The sequence below is a fragment of the Cupressus sempervirens genome, chromosome 8, assembly GCF_028749045.1.
Source record: "Cupressus sempervirens isolate cs-2001-9-10 chromosome 8, ASM2874904v1, whole genome shotgun sequence".
In the NCBI taxonomy this organism is placed as follows: domain Eukaryota; kingdom Viridiplantae; phylum Streptophyta; class Pinopsida; order Cupressales; family Cupressaceae; genus Cupressus; species Cupressus sempervirens.
This window is the reverse complement of record NC_143125.1, coordinates 113,747,195-113,761,465: the sequence shown is the minus strand read 5'-3', so window position 1 is coordinate 113,761,465 and position 14,271 is coordinate 113,747,195.

The window sequence follows — 14,271 nt, the reverse complement described above, 5'->3', positions numbered from 1 at the left end:
CTTGGGCTCTGATACCAGATGTAACGCCCCACCAAGGGATCCAAAAGAATTAACCTAAAGTTTCACTAAGTTTACTAAACATTTTTTTTTTTTTTTTTTTTTTTAAAGTAAGAAAGTATGACATACACATCAAACAAATAGTAGCGGAAGCAATAACATGTAATCATCGACAAACATACATTGCAAGTTACATTTCTTAAAGATCCCAAGACGTTGAGTCACGTTTAAATTTAATTAATTCTAAGTCTAACAACTAACACATACATATAGAAGAATAATCAGAAACTCCAATGTCCATAATATACATTTGTTCCGAATGCTCCTTGGCAAATTAATTCGGAATGCTCATTCATCCACTGTACATGTCACAGGGTATGAAAGGCTTAAAAGAATATACATATGTAAAGATCAAGATACAACATCCTCAAATCCATGATACAAAGTACAGTAAAAATATATGAAAATTATTCACCATACATGATACATCCATACATCCATAATGATAAAACATCTATCATAAAATCTAATCATCCATCATACTAATCCAAGAACATAGTGTAGGTAAATGCCAATCACGAAAACTCCAGCCACGGTGACCACAGAACGGATCTCAATGGTAAGAGTAAAGCACTACCACCCGACCGCGTGGAACCTAAATGGTCCACTCCCACCGCGCTGAGGAGATAGTCTCAAGTCCCAAATAGGATAACAAAACCTATAATCATAAATACTCTCTAAGTTCAGGAAATCCTATAAGTATGCTAACTCAAGGGTTCCTAAAAAGATCGACATCTATATCCCAGAGGTACCACAAGACACGTAGGAAACCTAATATGCAAGCGGGAAAGTGTCATCACAAAAGTCACGTAGAAGTTACCCGAGCAATCCCTTAGGAATCTCGGGTCCCTACTGATCCTGCGGCCACTAGTATCCTCTCGTACTGAAGAGGCATACTATGGAATGCAAGGTCGTAACCAAGCATTCTCTCTACCCCATCCTAGTCTGTACTAGCACTCATGGCATGGGAGAGAACATACAATTATCTTGTTAGGTTCATTTTCTCTCATTTAGTGTAAATGTTTTCACTTATTAAAAATGACTTACAATGGATTTCTCAAGGCAGCCACTTAGGGCTCCGACCCCCATTGCAAGCCACTTCCCGACTCTACACATAGATAACCTACCCTAGCTCATGAACTCATAAATCAAAGAATCATAATAAAACCATCTCAGTCCTATGCGAGCAACTGAAAATATCATAAAAAGATAATCCACAAAATATATCAGTTCTTCATGAGCAACAGATAACATCAAATAGTAATCAAGTAATCACGACAGTTCTCTATCAGCAACTGAAGGCATCAATGATAAGTCACAAAATCCAATGGTTCTCTAATGAGCAACCAGAAAGTAATACAAGTATAACTGATCGAGACTCAGAAATGGTTAAGTTAGGTATTCTCAAATACATACATCTCAGCTTCACACAAGGAACTGGAAAGCAATCACAAACAGTAAACACAATCATGTCATAGAGCACTTCATCACATTACCATGGTCGGGTTAAGAAAGATCGAGACCAAATCATCATGACATCACATTCAAGACCCCGAGCCTCTGGTAACAACCTAAACTGGTCAATACTAAAGCAACCCCAAAATACAGAAAACACAAAGAAAACGTCACAGTCTCACAAATTGAATTTGACTTCGAAAGTATATCATAAAGGTTTCAGTTTGTAGATTAACGTATATTTCAACAACTAAGTTTCACAGCTTACCCCAACGAATTAACCCGTTCTCATAATTAATCATAACGCAACTTAAAAGTAATAATAATCATTTCTTCATTTATTAAATAATAATAGTATTTGATTATTAAATAATAAATAGATAAATCCAAAACCCAGTTAAAAATCGAAGTTCTAAAAGTTAAAAAAAATACCTATTTTATTTAAAAACTATTTACCAATAGCTTAAATCAATTCCAATTTCATATACATATTTAAATTAATAACTATCTAATAATTATTAATTTCCTCAATTTTATATTTATATACATATAAATAGTTAATTAACTAACAACTAAATTTTTGAGTTTAATCCTCCAATTATTTATTATAAAAAAAAAAAATTATATTTAAAAAAAAAATAATAATAAAATTATTATAAAAATAATAATAAAATTATTATAACAAAATTATTATGATACAATTTATTAATAACATAATGCATAATATGGAAAATATTCACCTAGCGATTTTTAAATCGCTGGCTCCGTGCAGGGTCGCAGAGCACGACTGCTGCCGCAGTCGGCCTGCCTTCCACTGCTGCAGCGCACGACTGCTGCTGCAGTCGGCCTGCCATAAAAAAAAAGGCACGGGTGGGGGTAATTCCCCCACCAATTATATATATATATATTTTTTTAATTTTTTAATTTTTTTTTTTTTTTTTTAATAATATTAACAAATTTTTTTTTTAAGAATTCTATTTATTTAAGTAAAAAAATATTACAAATAAACAAATTTTATTAAACAATTCTCTCTATTTTTATTTATTATTATTATTATTAAAAAAAAAACAGATCCCACCCAAAATAAATACAATAATTTCTTAATCTAGAAACGAGGGTTTCAAAATGATTTATTTTACCAATTCTATTATATAGGTGAAATACAATATAGTATCATAAGGTTCATAAGAGAGCGAAAGAATCAAACAGTGAAATCCAGACAATTCGGATTGATAATCCACAAGCACGAAGAAGACAAGATTATCAAATTGCATAATTCAACCCGTGATCAAAACACAAGGCCCTACCTCAATCTGATGCTATTATGCAATCTCCGAAGGCTGTACGAGAATTCGCTCCTCTTCAATAACCTTCTTCTGAAAATCTTCTTTAGAATTCGCCTTCTGAAATTTTCTTCCAAAAGTTGTCTCCCCCCCAAGAAATCCTGTCCAAATTCCTATCTCAAAAAAAATGAACCCCCAAAGTTGTGATAAGCAAATTCTCCTCAATTCGGGGCACTAATTGTGCGTTTACCCGAGAAGACTCTTTGCACAACTCAGTTAACTCAAATTAACTTTTATTATCTTTTCTAATTCTTTTGCATTCAACTTTCATGCACATTAAGTTGAATTATTAAATAACTTTATTTAAAAATTCACTTGACTTCAATTCTTAATTAATTTATTACTTTAAATCTTTATGTGCACTTTTAAGAAATTAAAATAACATTATTAATTTTTATAATTTAATCTTTTAATTTAATTCTTATATTTAACTCATGTTTAGATCATGCGATCTAGAATTCTTAATAAATTAATATCTTTCAACTTTTAATTTATTTTAGAACTTAATTGATAACATATTTAATTAATTTAAATAACAATAATACTTAGCATTTATTTAAAAATGAACTCCAAATATATTATTATTAAATTAAATAAATATTATCCTATTCTAAATATATCTTAAACTTTAATTTCCAACTTTAATTCTTTTAATTAATTAATTAATTAATTAATTAAATATAAAGATATCATAATAATTCCTTATTAAATTAAATCATTAATTTGTCTTTTTAATTAGACTTAATTAATAGAAAAATACACCAAGGACTCATAAAGCAACATACGAAAACCCATCATAGAAAAAAATACATACCACATCAAACAAAAAGGTTATAATCACAAAATTACATCATTTGATGCATTCGGAGAGTATTTAACTCAGATACTTGTCCTAATTATCAATTAGGACAATTGGCTAAAGGGTTTAGGATTTGGACTTAAGAGTTTATCTCCCCTCTCTTACCATTGAGACAGTGCGATAGGGTACGCTCATCCTGACAATTCAGGGAAGTCGATACTCGGTACCTGCAACCTGCATAAAATCCACGCATGTACAAGCACAATATTCTAAGCTAAACAGGCAATGGCAGGAAGTGGTGCATCGTGTAGATCCCGACTAGCAGGTGACTACGACTCCCTTCCTTAACCATATCAGAAACACCATACATAAATAAAACAGCACGCACACCATACACATGCAGTATGGGGTAAGTATCCATAAGAAACACATGGAATAATGAACCATCTAACTAATCATCATCGATAACTGAAACCATTGAATAATCATCATACATGCATGAAATATAGAGTACCAAGTAATCTCATCATATAATAAACTGAGTGTAATCATCATCTGATAATCTCTAAAATAATAATACTACTCATCAAACATAAATTGGCCTAAAAGAGTTTGGCAATCATATCATAAATGTAGCTCGAAAAATGTAAACTAGGGGCAGGCACTACAATAATGTATTTTTTAATCATAAGACTAAGTGGAGAAGATAGTTGTTTTGAATCCTAGTTGAGATTATCAATGAGTAACAAAATGCATAGGCTTAATCAATCTTCAAAGAAGAACATTAAGGAACTTATAGTAGAAGTCAATTTGTGCTAGTGTTGACCGAGTGAACAACAAAAGATGAGAAAATATAGTGCTAACCAAGCACCAATAAAGATAGAGTATTAGAAAAGTTAGACCGAGCAAAGTCAGTGTAAGCCAAGCAAGCTAGTTAGTGAAGACCAAGTTATCTTGTGATGATTGATGCTGAGGAACACAATATTGGTTGATTGTTTGCATTTATAATTTTGTGAAGGAATTGAGAATCCCAATCAACATAGTTGAATTCTTGAAATATTTAAAGTGTGTTGAAGATAATAATTGGTAAGCTAGAGCATTGAAAACAAAATAAATTGTGTTTGAGTGTTTTTAGGCATGGATTCATAGAGAATTTTTGAGAAGAATCTAGAAGGAGGAGGAGGAAATGAAATGATGGAAGGATTTGATGAATTTGACCTAAAAATAAGATCAATGGTGATGGTCAAGAGGAAAAATATCTAGCTAACTATTTAGGGAGGCATAAGGATTAACATAAAAGAGTTTAGTAGTTGCTAATTTTGTTGACTAGTGAACTGAAGCAAGAGGTTGCAAAGAAGGAGAAGAGCAAAGGTGAAGGGTGATTGCTTGAAGGATTTTCCAAGTGTATAAGAGAAAGTGATATAGACATGAATGAAGTTCAGTTATTGAATTAGTGGATGAGATACATTGTGATCTGTATTTGCAAAGTGAGTTGTATTTATCAGATCAACTTTTTGTTACTTTGTAGCCATTGTATCAGTTAAAATCATGTAATCAAGGTTGACTTAACAATCATTTATAAATCCTTTAATCAAGGTGACATTCTAATGAAATTTTCTTAAGTCTAACAAGGCTACTCCTAATAGGGTGATTAAATCCTTTACCACGGTCACACCTTATAGTGTGTATTGTCGCCAATAGTGGCATGTTTTGATGGTTAAGTTGTTGCGTTGTTATCCTTGCCATCAAGGTTCGAATCTAATTGGGATGAGGTCCCCCATTTGTGGTCTCACTGGTTCATAGCTCTAGGTCAAAGCGTTTACCCCTCTTGAAAAAAAAAAGTGTGTATTGTAACCTTTAATGGGGTTGGCTTGTAATAGAGGTCACTTTAGAAGAGTGAAAAATTGGTGACATGTTACTGGCGGTTTTTTCCAAATTGGATTTTTAAATTAAATTCTAGTACCTTACATGTGTGGATGTTATCTAAAATATTTTAGTGTTTAATGGTTTACATTCTACAAGTTAAGCTATTATTGGGAGAGTGGACTGCAAGTTTATGTTATTGATAAGTTGTTATAGAAACCAAGCTACTTAAAGTTTAGATATAAGTTGTGAGTAGATTTCAAAAGATTAATTAGTACACTAGGACTTGAGGATAATGGATTCACCCCTCGCTCCCCCCCTTCTCCCCCTCCCTCATTTCTTCTAATCATTCTAACAAAAACTAGGGTGTGCACATTCTAGCTCCTCTCCCATATCTTCCACAAGATGATAGAGAATTTAAGTGTTACTAAATGGCCTGTCCTACCCTTCTTCCTTCCCTTTTTCATCATCAAAATACAAGGTATTAGGAATTGTTTGACTCTTTTGGGATTGTTTGACAAGGTATTGTGTTGCTCCAAAATAAATTTTGATGGTACAAAAAAATAGTTTGAGGGATTGGTTGCTGTGGAATTCTTGATAAAAATAACTCTAGGAATTTTTTAGAAGCCTATACTAGTACATTTCTCAAACATACAATTAACCATGTTGAGGTTATGGGCCTTCTATGGAACTCAAGTTTACATTATCCATTGGAGTTAGAGCACTTTCAATCAAAGGGGATTCCAAACTCATCAATGATGTTATTAAAGGGTTGTGTGAGACCAACCAGTCTATGGAAGAGATTATGGGATACGTTCACATGCTCTGGCAGGTATTTGATTCCTACGTTATCAATCATTTTTACAAGGAAGGAAACATAATTATGGACTCTCTTGTTGTAAGTGGTTATAACTTGGAGGGATTGAAGTGTTGGTGGGACTCTCTTTCTCTCTCAATAAGCATCAAAAGTCTCTTGGATTCAGAATGTATAAAATTCAAAGGAGATGACATATAACATTTTTCTTACAAGTGTTGCCTCCTTTGTACTTTACAATGTTGGGTATCCCTTAATCCTATCTTGCTAAGTACTAAGAAAGAGTGGGGGAGGAGTGAACATATTTTGAATTTAAATATGGGATAGACAAAGTGGCATGTTGGCATCAATTTATAGAGAAATATTCTCCAATAGGATATTAAATATTGTTTATAGTGTAGTACTTTGCCTAGGTGACCCCTAGGCAATCATGATTATTAAAATAATATTAGGGTACCCCACTATGATGAGATGATAAATTACACAATAATCATAAGTGGTAACATTTGTGTTTATCATTACCCCTTGTATTGTGAAGGGCACCCTTCATATGTCATAATGAAAATACTCCTTGTGGGAAATTGTAGCTTAAATGAGCCTAGTTTCTTGGGAGGATAGTTTAATCATATCACCCAACTAAGAAGATACATATTTTTACTCTAATAAAAATCAATTTGTGCTTACAAAAAATTTCCCTTGTTATATTGAGAGTTATAATATTATTCTCATAGTTGATTACCCTCTATATTTTATTACATTTATGGGGAAGGGTCAAGTCCACATTGATCTTTAAAAATTGAATAATTTCAAGAATGACCCTATAGTGTGCTATATCTACAAGGGGGTTTCCAACTTTGTTGAATCCATTTATAGATTGAATGATGATTTTTTTCTAGTTTTCTACCTCCTAGAATAACATGAGAGTTTTGATTGGGGGTATTTCTTTTGAAATCAATGGAGAGGTCCTCACTAGGGTCACTAGGTTATCTATTGAGAGTAGAAAATGGGAGAAGACTATTCAAATTGTTGATAATGACAATTTAAAGAAATTCTTCAAGGGAAGCAAGGCTTTGGTTAAGAAGCAAGGAGGATATGACACAACTCAACTTCTACCACCTTGGAAATAAGTTTTCTTCATGATCATGAGGCACTTTACATTGGACGGTCATCTTACTATTATTATCATATATCGCTTCTTAATCACTCTAAGAACCGCAAAAGAATTTAATTTTCCTTTTCTTTTGTTAAGTTCTCTTGAAAGCTCTATGTTTTATGTAAGGAAAGTTATCATTAGGGTTAATAAAAATGATTTACATTAGTGAAACATTACTTTTAGGCTATAAAAATTTCAAGTGGCCCTCTACCCTCCCAAACCTATCATTGTTTATGAGGCCTCTAAATCAGAATTCACCCACTACAGACTAACATTGTTGACAAGTCAAGCCATAATAAAAAGAAAGGTAAATGAAACATCTAGCAACAATTAAAAGTACCTCACACCAAAGCACTCCATACATTTTGAACTCTAATATTTTTTCCCTTGAGGCTAACCCAAAAGGAAAATATTCTATGTTATCCATCTCTAAGAGGAAAGGTGAAATTCTCCCCACTTGTAAAATAAGCTAGATTATTTATTCATGACGTTAACTGTATAAATAAGGAGGTTAAGGACAAACATAGTACCCCTCGTAGATCCAAATATTAGCCAATAAATTTACAAAATAAAATTCATAAAAAGATGTGAACTATGACTATTAGAGAGACAATAAAAGAATCAAACAATCAAAAAGGGGAGTGAGAAAACAAGACTAGGGAAGGTGATGATTTAGAGACTGAAGACATTGATATCTCTAATAAATCTAACTCCAACATCTTGACCCATACTCCTAATAAGGAATAAGAGGGACTTTCCAATCCTCACATTGGCATTCCACCAATAAAGGAGAATCCAATTTTGTGTGGATTTGGTGCAACTTCAACCTTAGATTTGACCAATTCTCAAAGTGATGTGGATAGTTTAGAGTGAGGTGGAAAGAAAAATGGGAAGCAATTCCAAGTTCATTCTTTGGATGATCCATAGCCCAACAACCTCTCCATGTCTATTGAAACATAATATGCTTGGTGAAGATGAATAGATGAAGGAAAATATATGGATTTGTTTAAATTCCTCACCAAGGATTGGTCTTGCGCTACATCAACCAAAAGTGATATCAAATCTTCCAATAAGGCCTAATAGGGATATGTACCCATGCCCATATGAGGCTTTTATGTGTATTTTTATTGTTAACACACATTGTTGTTTGTATTCTAGTTGGTTGTCCTACAACTTCAATTGTATTAATAGGATTATGACATGTTATGTTATGAATAGTACTACTTTTAGTTGTGATGATAGCTTTCATTGCTATAGGCTAATAGACAATGACCTAGGTTTATCTACTTTGTTAATGTGTTGTAGACTAATTTTGATGATTATTAGTTATTATTATAGTCAATAGGCTCTTCCTTAGGGATGAAATCCTCGCCATAATGATCTCACGAGATCTAGTGTCAAAAAAAAGTTTGCGCCAAAAGTTTATCATTAGTATTTGGAAAAAAATGCATTGAATTAACATACAAGACATATAATAACAAGAGGAGACAATGAAATGGGGGCCCAAGGTGGCCTTAAAGATTTTGTAGGATTATTGGTATCAGAATTGGTTGTTCATTGATAGAAAAATCAAGCAATTACATCAACTAGCTTTGAAGATTATGCAATTACCACAATTGTAGTTACCTTTTCCTGTGAGAAACACCAACTTATATTGTTTGTTGTAAATTTACATATGAAATAATTATGATGATTATATTTACTACTGTACAATAAATTAAATTATATTTTTAATGTTATTTATATATATCTAAAATGATATAATACTATAAATTATGTCATTTTTTACTTTTTAATATGTTTAATTTAGATTATATATTACTTATATCTAAAATAATATTTTAATTAAAATAATCAATTTATTTTAAAATAATGAATTTAAAAATTATTATTGAATTGCTTATTAGAGTTGAATATTTTATGATTTCATATTGAATGACCAAATAAAATTTACCAAAAATAGTTAAGCAGATGGCTTGGAAATATTCTTTTTGGTTGTAAACATAAATATAACATAATACATTTACTCAATTATAACAAAACTTGACAATGTGTATCTATTTCTATATGTTATAGTTATTTTTTTAAATAATGAAGTACTAAGTTGATTTTAATGACTTTTAGGAAGCATACACTCTCTTGTGATGTTACAATAATAACATCTAATGACATAATGAAATAAAAATAATTTAAAAAATGATATTAAACAATACTTTTTTATTTAATTTAATAGAATTGAATATTCAATTATTATACAAATTATAAAAATAATAAAATATACATTCTTTCCTATTTATAATTTATTCTAACAATATTATTTTCTCAACTTTAATTACTAAAAATACAACACTATTGACTAAACCATTCAACCTCATTTGATATGTAACATACCAATTTTCCTAATTGAGTTTAATCTAGAAATAAACTAATTTCCTAATTCACATGACTAAAATTTCCAATGGTTGTTAAAATTGAATTAAAAACCTATTTACAATACTGAATTTACTAAGAATTCATAATTAGAAGATAACAATTAACTAACTTAATCAGCTAAAAATAAATATCAGATGTAATCCTTTAACTACTTCTAAATTATTCAACTGAAATTAAGTAACAGATGTTCTTGAAAAGAAATATCTAATTTAAGTTATTTGTAAAAGCTAATTAAAAAGTAAATAACTTTCATCTTGAAATGAAATAACTAAACATTCAGAGGTGAAATGAAAATATAGTGAATATTGAGAAGCTTTTTTTATTGGTTGTCCAAGCCTTGGCTTTGGTGAGAGGAGAAGCATTGACATGGGCTTAACCTCCTAGCCGTGGACCATTACTTATCCCCACATATTCTAATTTAAGAGAATAGCCCTCCCTAGCTCGAGGTCAAGCTTGGGATGTTCATTAATCCAACCATCAGAGTATCTAGGTGGGTTGAGGTCCCAACAGTTATTCGACAAAATAACTAAAGCATTTGTACAACAACATAGATCACTTGTTCTAGAAAATCTTCCTAATTCCACCCTGGCCAAGGATTTCAAATTGTGGGTTTACAACCTAATCTCCACCACTCAACTTGACAACTTATTTCACAAGTGGAACTTACATGAGCTAATGCATTAATTATTTTATTATTTATTTGATTATGATGTCATTCTTGTTTTGCAGATATCTCTACACCTCCTCACCAAATTCAGGCCAACAAGTTGGTGATTCCTTGGTGCCTTTAGATTAACTTCACTTAGATACTTTACACCTTCTTCACCATATTTTGGCATTTTTCCTAGTGAATTCCTTGGTGTTCTGGGTTCAATATCTCAATCTCAGTTATCAGGTTTTATATCAAGTTATAAATTATTCAATAAGATAGCTTTCAAAGAAAAATTTAGAGAGATAACATATTCAGATATCAACAAGAAAACAATCAGACTTGAGTATAAAATCATTGCTATGTTATCACACATGGTAGTCGAGAGACTTTTCAAAGATCACAACAAACTTGAAAGGAATATGACATTCTTTTATCATTATCTTTTATCACAAGAAAATGGAAAACTTTGAATAAAGAACGATAGGCTCCAAGCGTATATCATATAAGTAAATACGACACACCTTTGCAATGATAAATGATAACTATGAACAGTTCTGGCCTTACGGTCGACTTAATGATTGAACTCAAATTTCATAACAGAAAATGGAAAGTATGAAGGATGGCATGAGTTTAATTAAATTCTTACGTGACTTTTTCTATCACCAATATCTGAGATGTGCCTACACTTGATTAATACCTCCTATCTTGCTTGGAGACCCGTGACAAGGAAGATCAATCAGAAGCACAATATATTTATATTTGGACTATCTCTGCAAGTTATAAAGAAGCTATCAGGGATTTTGACAACATAAAGGACTTGAAAAGCCAAGAGCAGGGAATAGTGTCGATAGGCCAGTAAAGGATTCCATAATATAGATTTGAGCCAGACCTTATGACTACCTTCAGTTACAAGATTATATTCGAAGGTTATTCAAATCGGCTTAAAAAGAAAAAGAAAGAAAGGAGGGAAAAATGAGAAGGAAAGAAGATGAAATGTTTTAAATAATTAATATTATTTTATTATTGTTTTATTTTCTCAACTATGCTTATATATACGTAATGATAAGGTGGCATCGTTGAATTAATATTTTAAATGTAATGGTGTCACTTTATTATTATTTACATATGATCTTATCTAAGAATATAAAATAATATTTAAATGATATTAATATTTGATAATTCTTAAAGGTAAGAACTTATCTTTATTTTACATTATTTTATTATAACATTTCACTTTATAGCTCATGTTGTTCCACCATGAAATAGGTTGCCAAGTCCTAATAACCTTGCCAAGATAGTTTTAGGTCAAACCTGTCAAATTTAATGACTAAACCATATGACCATCCCCTTTCGATGACCTCGCTTCGCAATGCTTGCCCTCTCTCTCTCCAGTCTTCATCCTATAATAATTCAAAAACAACATTCTCGCCAAGACATCAATTCAAGATTTATAAATTACTAATTAAAAATCATGAAGTGACCATTAGGAATTTCATTAATGTCAAAATAACTAACTTGTTCATCATATATGTACAATGGCCATCATATATGTGCAACAACTATAATTAACTGACTCTATTTCACATGATCATGAATAAATTGATACAATAGCTAAAATTAACTAACTCACTTTCCTATGATAATTAAATCGACACAACAGCTAAATTAACTAATTCAATTTCATATGATCATGAAGGAATAAGCAACAGCTATAACTAACATATTATAATAACGGGTATAATTAACTAATTCAATTTCACATAAACATGAAGAAATAATTTGGTTCAATGACTATAATCAGTTTAATATTTTAGGGCATAATTTGGGATGTAACATGATACATCCTCAAATAATAATATTGTAAATATGTGCCTTGAAAAGATTAAAAGATCATATTATAATTAATTATTATGCTTTACTTTTATTATTATTATTATTATTAACTTTCCATTTCACCTTCTCTACATTGAATTATTACTTAAATAACTTTTTCCTACAACTCATAAATTCGAGAATACACACTATGTATGGTATATTTTCATTTTCATAAGAACCAACTTTTTTCTAAATACAATTTGAATGGTATGTTTTCTTTTTTTGGTAAGAACCAACTTTTTTTCAAATACAATTTATAATTTGTACTTCCACTTCTCTAAATGGAGAAATGCCCCAAGTAACCAACTAAAATGTTAGAAAAGCTAAAGCATCCTTGAAAATCAGAAAATAGAAATGCAGCCATAATTTCTTCAGTTGATGATGGTATCACATTAGGAAGAGACCACATATAGACAAATGATGTACATGAGGAAGGGACCACATTATGATTGTACTAGGAAAAATAAAAATGATGTACTATAGTAGGGGGAAATAATTCATGGTAGAATTCTTTTGAATAATATATTCTCATTTTATCAATTTTTGGGTGTGGTTGATGTGGGATGCTTAAAAAAGTCTTAAATAGTCAAAGTTTCCTTATTTTTGTAAGTTTAATTTTCTCCTTTAGTGTGATGTGTCAGTCAGATTTTTTGCATGATTTCCTTTGTCCAGGTATAAAAATCAGATTGGAATCCATTAATGGTGAATAGGATTTCTAGTTTAATCATCCATTTGTTAGCCTTTGAATTTTTTTAGTTTAATCATTCCTTTTAAAAAAATTTAGGCACGAAACATTTTGAAAAAGGAACTTGGGCGAATATTCTATTTTCATTTTTATTTTTTGCACCCTCGGGTAGCCTTTTCTCTCATGTTCCTCAACATTCAATTTGAAAAGATCTATAGTTATTGCTATCTCGCTATAAAAAGATGTGCACTTTTTATGCATAGCGAAGTAGCGAGCACCAAATTTTTTAAAAGAACAGGACTGTAAAATGAATGAACGATGATCGGGGATTTGTGTTATGGCTGAATTTTTACTCACATGCACCTTGTTAGTACCATCAGGCAAAAAAAAGGGACCTAGTAAAAAGTAGCCAGAAAATGGCACTGGAATAAAGGTTTTTTTTCGATGCCTCGCTACCTCGCTATCGGAAAAAAACAAGCATTTCACCATTAGCGAAGTAGCCAGTAGTCGATAAATAAATTAAAAAAACACGGTGGCCTTCAAGTTTCTTGATAACTATAATTTTTCCAAGTGGCATGGTGAGTAATAAATGCTATTGTTAGAAGCAGTTAATAAGGGTGATGGTGATCTAATTGGTTTTTATTCTTTTGGCATCGAGTTTTGTTAGTCACTGGAGCTTGCTATCTCACTATCAGAAATTTTTGACATCTCACCATTAGTGACATAGTGAGGTGCCATGAAATGAACACATGGTGGGATCTCAAGCAATGTGGAAAGGTGACTAAGATTAAAGAAAGGTTTTTCTTGTTGCCAGTAGTGCAAAATTTCCTGCGTCATCAGTGCCCCAGACCCACACCCCATTCATAAAGCATAGAAGGGATTCCAATCGTCAGATCAAGCTCGAATCAACGATCCTCACTATCTCACTTTGGAAAGTTGTAAGTTGTTTACTCTATGCGACATAGTGAGTATGGGACCCACCACTCTTTAGGGTGCTTTGTGTAGTTTCTTTACCTTTGATTTGATCTTAGATCGACGGCCATCGCTATCTCACCATGAAGAGTTGCTCAGAGGATATGTATAGCGAGGCAGTGAATAAAGCCCACCACTGTTCTTCTAAGCAATGCAATAATGTGTTATCC